Below are 6996 nucleotides of genomic sequence, written 5' to 3' on the forward strand. Positions count from 1 at the left end.
TCAAGTTGTGTCTTGATTTTTTGCCAGATCTTTCCAGTTTTTCCATTGCCTTAATGCTGAAGTGGTTAAAACAGGATAAGAAAATGCTGGAAGGGGGAGTGGAAGGTGTTGGATCCACATGGAGAAGGAATGTGGTGGGACAATGAGAGGGAGCTGCTGGGAGAAGGGYGGGCACAGAAATAAAGGGAAAAATGGGAATTTCCAATGCAAATTCCCGCACCCCAACTCCATGGGGTGTTTATCCAACACTATCCCTGTTCCCTATAGGAATTTCAGCTTCCAAGAGAGCCAACTCCTGCCTTTGGCCCAACTTTTCAGCAGCTCTAAATTCTAAAACTTCAAGGGAAAAATACTGATTTATTCCAGCTGTGGATATGGAGCAGAAGCGGAGATCATCTGGCATCATCCATCTTTTCCTTCCCCATTTTTGGGATTGGGACAACATCTGTTGGCTCTCGTTTGGGATAAGAAAAGAAGGATCAAAAATAAGCCTCAAAAGTATCTTTGCTATAAAAAAAATCCACATAAAAATTCCAAACACCAAAACCCAAGGAAAAATGGGCCCTTCCTCACGAAGCTATGTGGGATTTTATGGAAAATTAGTTTCTGATGGATCATAGGATGTGGAGGACACAGAGCAGGAGGGAACTGGATCCTGAATTCCGTTGCTGCAAAACCACTAAAAAAATCCCAAAAGTCTGGGGAAAAGGAATCAATGGGATCCTTCAGGGATTTGTGGAAGGGAAAAGGATTCATTCAATAACTCAAAGGATTAATTTGAGCATAATTAAATAACAACAATAAATAATAAAATAATAATAATCATTAATAATTTAAAACAATAATAAATAGTAAAAGGTAATTAAATAATTTAAAGGATTTATTAACAATTATTTTTGCAGGCTTTGATGACCTGTTTCTGTTAAGTCCAGACTTTTCTTCAGGAAATTATCCAGGTCCTCCTGGAAATGTTAGGAGACAGGGATGGCTCGGGACATCCGAGCACTGGAACTGAAGATCCAGAGGGGTCATGGACTCCTCATCCCTGGAAATGTGGGATGGAGCTTGGAGCAGCCTGGATGGATTAAAGGGACATTAAACCGACCCCATTCCCACCCCATTCCATGGGCAGGGACACTTCCYRCCATCCCAGGGTGCTCCAAGCCCTGTCCAGCSTGGCCTTGGGCATTGCCAGGGATCCAGGGACAGCCTGAAGATCAATTCCCACCTGGATTTGAGCACTGAAAACTCAGAATCCTGCGCTGTTTCTCTTTTTTCTCCTCCTGTTATTTTATTAGAGTTATTTCAAATTCCAGCCATATCCATAAGCATCAATCACTTTGCAGCAATGATCCAAGGATTTTGCACCTTGCCTTTATTTTTTGTTAAAAATGGAATCCAGGGGTTTTCCTGAGGTTGCAGCAGGAACCACAATTCCAGTTTTTATCACAATTAGGGGGAGGAAAAAAGGAATTTTAAAATTACGCAAGAAATAAAAAAATAAAATATCAAAGTGGAAACTAAATATAAGTGGGAAGAGGAGGAAAAGGGAATGAGGACACAAAATTTCCCTGAATTTCCTTGGTGTCCATGTTCTTCTGTGTTTTAACCAGAGGAGGGGAGATCCAAAGGGAACACAGAGCCTTTTTTTGGGATGCCACAGGTGGAACGTCAATGTCACTTCCCAAAATATCCTCCTGCCTTTTTCACGGAGTGGAATCCGGGCTCTGGTTGGGATTGGGACGCTCCCCCCCTTCCCTGTGGGGCTGTAACCCAATCTGAGCCAGCAGCTCGGGAACAATGGACACGTAGGGACGCCAGGAATGCCCCGGGATCAAGGACTGAGGGCTGCGCTCCTGAAATCCCGGGAATGCTTGGCTGGAGGAGCCTGGGAGCTGTGAGGGAAGCTGAGCTCTGGGAGCAGAGTCTGGGGTCAAAGGGAACTTCCAAATGTGTCTGGGACAGACAGACCTCGGTGAACAGGGAATGTGATCCCGTGGTACCTCGGGAATTCACAGCCAGGATCTGCCCTGGGCTGCACTTCCAGTTGTGCTCCTTGCTGTGCCTCAGATCTCACCTTATCCTTGTATTCTTCCTTTTTTCCCTCATTTCTGAAGGATCTTGGGATATTTTTTATAAGGCRCTCACCAAACACAACACTTTAGCCTTGATATCCGATTAAAATCCCATTGTCCTTCAAGATCCATCCTTTTCCCAATTTTTAATCTGTTTTCCCCTTTCTTCCAAGGCAGATTTCCCAGAAGCTGGAATAAGGTTTGGATACAGATCCAAGGAATAAAAACTGTCTGACAGCTTGGCTGATCCATCTTTAACATCCACAGAATTTTGTTTGGGAAAGGAAGGACAAAGATTTTGGGAGTTGCTTGTCATGGATCGRGTCTGTCTGAGCAAATGGTCAGAGGGATGGAGCAGCTTTCCCATGAGGAAAAACCGGGAAAATTGGGATTGTCCAGCCTGGTGAGGACCTCGCTGACACCTGGAATGATGAGAGGGTAAAATAAAATCCAGTCTGGTGACAGCCTTGCTCTCCCCATCCCATAAAATCCGGGTGTTCCAGGTTTTCTCGGGTGGTTCATCCCAAAAATCAGCTCCCAGCCATCCTTCCCGAGGTGTTGGATGAAGGGATGGGCCTCACTCCAATCAAGGATGATCAGACCTGGGTGATCTCTTCCAGCACCGGCCTGGAAAGGGATTTAAAGGGACAGAAGAAGGGAGTGGGCATCCAGCTTGGGAAATCCTCATCCAATGGGATTTCGGGTGAGGGAAGAGGGAATGTCATGAGCAGCGAAGTCAAGTGGGAATCCATCGGGTCCTGGGCATGGGAGATGCAGACATGGAGATGGGAATTTGGGGTTTTTACAGGAAGGGGAAGGGGGATTTTCCCAGATGATGCCCAAAACCAGATCCAGGATAAACTGGGGGTGATTGGACTAAAAAGTGGGAGAAGGAATGGGAAGAGAAGAACCTGATAACCTTGAAAATGAAAAAATCATAATCCTGGAATGGGTTGGGATGGAAGGGATTTTAAGAATCATCCCATTCCACCCCCTGCCATGGCAGGGACACCTTCCACTGTTCCAGGCTGCTCCAAGCSCCAATGTCCAGCCTGGCCTTGGACACTTCCACGGATCCAGGGGCAGCCACAGCTGCTCTGGGAATTCCATCCCAGCACCTCCCCACCCTCCCAGCCAGGAATCCCTTCCCAATATCCCATCTGTCCCTTCTCTCCTTCAGTTTAAAGCCATTCCGTTGCTCTGAGCACTACCTATCCTTATAAAAATAAAAGTCTTTATTAAAAAATCCCCTCTCCAGGCTTCAGGGCACACAAAGCCCCATTCCCAGTGGCTGTGCTGAGACTTTATCCCACAGTTCATCCTCCTGCTGAAATGTTTGGAGGAACTCCGTGTTCAATGAATCCCAGGTGCTGGAATCTGTCCGATGGAAAGCTCAGGCCTGCTGGGAAGCTCTGAGCTGGGATCACATGAGCTCTGTCAGGAATCTCAGCTTTGGGATTGGACGGTGATCCAGGATGTGAAGATTCCCATTAGGAATCAGAACTAATCCCACCTCTCATTCCCGCAGCCGTGACAATTTGGGGCTTTCCAGCCACAGCCCRATACAAATCAATCTCCTCAGCCTCTGGTCGGTTTTTTGGGATTTCAGGCCCTTCCATTGAGTTTCCAGCCCTTTATCCAGCCCTTCTTCCCATTAACTCATCCAAACACGCTCCTGCTCAGCTGGAAATTCCTTCCAGCCGTGCAGATGAAACAGAAGGAAAAAAAAAACCCAAAAAGCATCAAACCCCAAATACAGTCAGGGCCAGCTGGGTTTAATTAGGATGGTCCCAACGTAGCCATCCCGCCAGCAATCGGAGCAGGGATTTCTGGCAGGAGCTGTGCCCAAATCCTTCCAGGTTTGTGGCTTCCCAGCCATGGAATCCCATCTCCACGCAGCACAAGGATGGAGCATTCCAGACATTTTTCCCCGATGAGAGGCAGAATTTGGGATGGGGTGGGAGCAATTCCCATCACCTGGTCCTCAGGAACTGGCAATCCTGACACCGAGACGGGCACGGAAATCAGGGTGAGCTCATGGGAAGGGGCCATCCATGGACATTATCCCCAGGATGAGGATGAACCAATGTGGGGATGAACCAATCCTGAGGTGATTCCCGGTTTTTCCTTTTCTTGACTGCTCCAGTCGCAGTGCAGTGGGGCAGAGACTGGTACCCGTACACCAGTACTGCAGAATGTTCAGGTTCTCTGGGAAAATTTCCATCCATGGGATCCAGGTTTTCTCATGGAACAACATTCYAGACCAGGATAACTCTTCACTCCACATGATCCAGAGGGACTCTGCTCCCTGCACATCTTCCCTGTCCCAGCAGGAGCAGCGAGGCCTGGAATGAGTCAGCTGAGCCCAGGGCAGGGATTTTATCCCAAATCCCTTGGAAAAGCAGAGGAGAAAGGAAAGGAGACCAAATCAGGGCCATCCAGGCAGATCAGGATTTCCTTTTGCTCCTGGGATTAGGAATATTCTGGCTCAGCTTCCTTCACTGGCAGGGAGAGATGGGAGGTGGGGAATGATCTTCCATAACCTCCACTGGTCCATCCTGGAATGCCTTGGAGCTATCCCAGCTCCACCCTGAGGCTGATTTGATTCTTCCTGAAGGTTTTCCCAGCTCCAATGAGATATGATTTTCCTGGGGATTTCCCCTGGGAAATGGGCCACTCCAAATCTGCTGAAGTTGGAATTTTCTCTGCGAATCAAGCACAGAACATGAATTGATGCTAAATTAAGTGACAGATCTGGATTTCCAGCTGGGATTTGGGACATCTACATATTCCAAGGTTCTGGCAGACCCCAAAGTCCTGGCAGATCCCATTTCCTCAGGGCCCTTGCTCTGCTGACAATTGTTCATCCCATAACTCCGCTCTTGTATCCCATCACACAAACAGCCGGAAATTATCCCTGTAAACGGAGAGGAAGCACTGGAGAGTCACCCTGGCCCAGGACAGACCAGTTTGGCTGTCTGTGGATCTGGAATTCCTTCCGAGCCTCATTTTTCTGGACAGAAGTGCATCCACCTGAGGTTTTTCCCAGTTTAAAGCTGATATTCCTGCATCCCAGATGGGATAATGTCAGCATTCCTTACTCCAGGCCAAGCCATTCAATTTCCTGGTAAAGGCCTGGGCTGTTATTCCATAGGATGCTGCTGGAAGCATAATCATCCTTTCAGCTTGTGCTGGAATAGTCCAAAATATGGAGAAACACATGGAATTGCCCATGGAATTCCAGCTGTACCAGGCATTTTCCACATCCAGCAGAAAATGCACCCTGTGTGCTCTCTGGAGTTATTCCAACAGCCAGGGAATGTTTACAAACAAAAATGCCCCGGGATTCCTCCTTTTCATACCAGGAGAGCACTCAGCATAGCAGGAATTGCCCAGAATCCAGTGGAAGGGAATCCCAGTGGATGAAAAGTGGCAGTGCTGGGATGGGAAGCTGTTGGAGCTGGGAAATATCCCCACCTATTCCCTCATTAAAACAGGAKGAAAATAAACTTTAACAGCCTTTATCCCATTTTCCAGAGTGYTTCCTGCTCTCTTTTTCCCTCGATGTTGTTTTAGGGGATTTTGGGAATGAGGCTCGGCTGGGAGCTCCTGGATCCTAGGGAATGTTTATTCAAAGGCATTAATTGGCATAAAACCCATTATTCCCACTGCAGGCAGGTGGGATGTGCCTCGGGAAAGCTCAGGAGCTGCTTCCAAGAGAGGAAAGAAAATCCAGGGAGGGAAAAGCCCAGGCAGCTCCAGCAGGGTGGGGATAAAATGCCCAGCCCTGAGAGGACACCGGAGCGATGAAAGAATGAGTAAAAACTGCTGGAAAAGGATAAAATGGATAATCCTGGAATCAGGGAATGTTTGGCTTGGAAGGTTAAAGCTCAACTTCTCCCAGCCATGGATCAGAAAAATAAAAAAAATCACCTCCCACTATCCTGGGTTATTCCAGCCTTGGAAACTTCCAGGGATCYAGGGGCAGCCACAGCTGCTCTGGGAATTCCATCCCAGCCCCTCCCCATCCTCCCAGTCAGGAATTCCTAATTCCCAGTATCCCATCCATCCCTTCCCTCTGGTAGTGGGAAACCATTCCCTGTGTCCTGTCCCTCCATCCCTTGTCCCCAGTCCCTCTCCAGCTCTCCTGGAGCCCCTTTAGGCCCTGCAAGGGGCTCTGAGCTCTCCCTGGATCCTTCCCTTCTCCAGGTGAACATTCCCAGCTCTCCCAGCCTGGCCCCAGCCTTTGGATCAGCTCCRTGTCCTGCTTCTATCCCAGAGGGAGCAGCAGGGATTTCCAGCCCCAGGTTATGCAAAGTTATGAAGGCCAAGGATAAACCGGCCCTAAAAAGGGCTGGCAGCTGCAGACTTAAAAATACCCCGAGGGTGGCCCGGGRTCCTCTTCGAACGCCTGGGACAGCGGGAATTCACCGGGCTGGGAGGGTGGGAGGAGGCAAAAGCCGAAGGAAAAGAACCTGGGAGATGGGAAGTCCTTAATGAGCTGTTTACAAGGGATCACGTCCCGGGGCTCGGCTCACAAATCCCCCTTGGGATTAACAGCTCCTTAATCCCGGCTGGGTTTGCAAGGAACGAAGCTCAGCCGTGCCTCGGGTCAAGGGGAGCAGCCGATGGATGTGCCCTGGGATTGGATCCTGATCGTCAGCAAACCCGGGATAAAGCCCTTGGGAGGGAAAATGGAAGTGGGAAAAAGAGGGATCAGCCCTTGTTCTTCCCTGAATCCACCCTGCCTTCCCTTCCCTGGGTCCACCCTGTCCTCCCTTCCCTGAATCCCTCCTGTTTTCCATTCCCTGAATCCTCCTGTTTTCCCTTCCCTGAATCCCTGTTTTCCCTTCCCTGAATCCCCATTTTCCCTTCCCTGAATCCCCCTGTTTTCCTTTCCCCGAATCCTCCTGTTTTTCCT

This window comes from Malurus melanocephalus, unplaced genomic scaffold, assembly GCF_030028575.1.
Source record: "Malurus melanocephalus ecotype Western Australia unplaced genomic scaffold, MMel_1.1 scaffold_86, whole genome shotgun sequence".
In the NCBI taxonomy this organism is placed as follows: Eukaryota; Metazoa; Chordata; class Aves; order Passeriformes; family Maluridae; genus Malurus; species Malurus melanocephalus.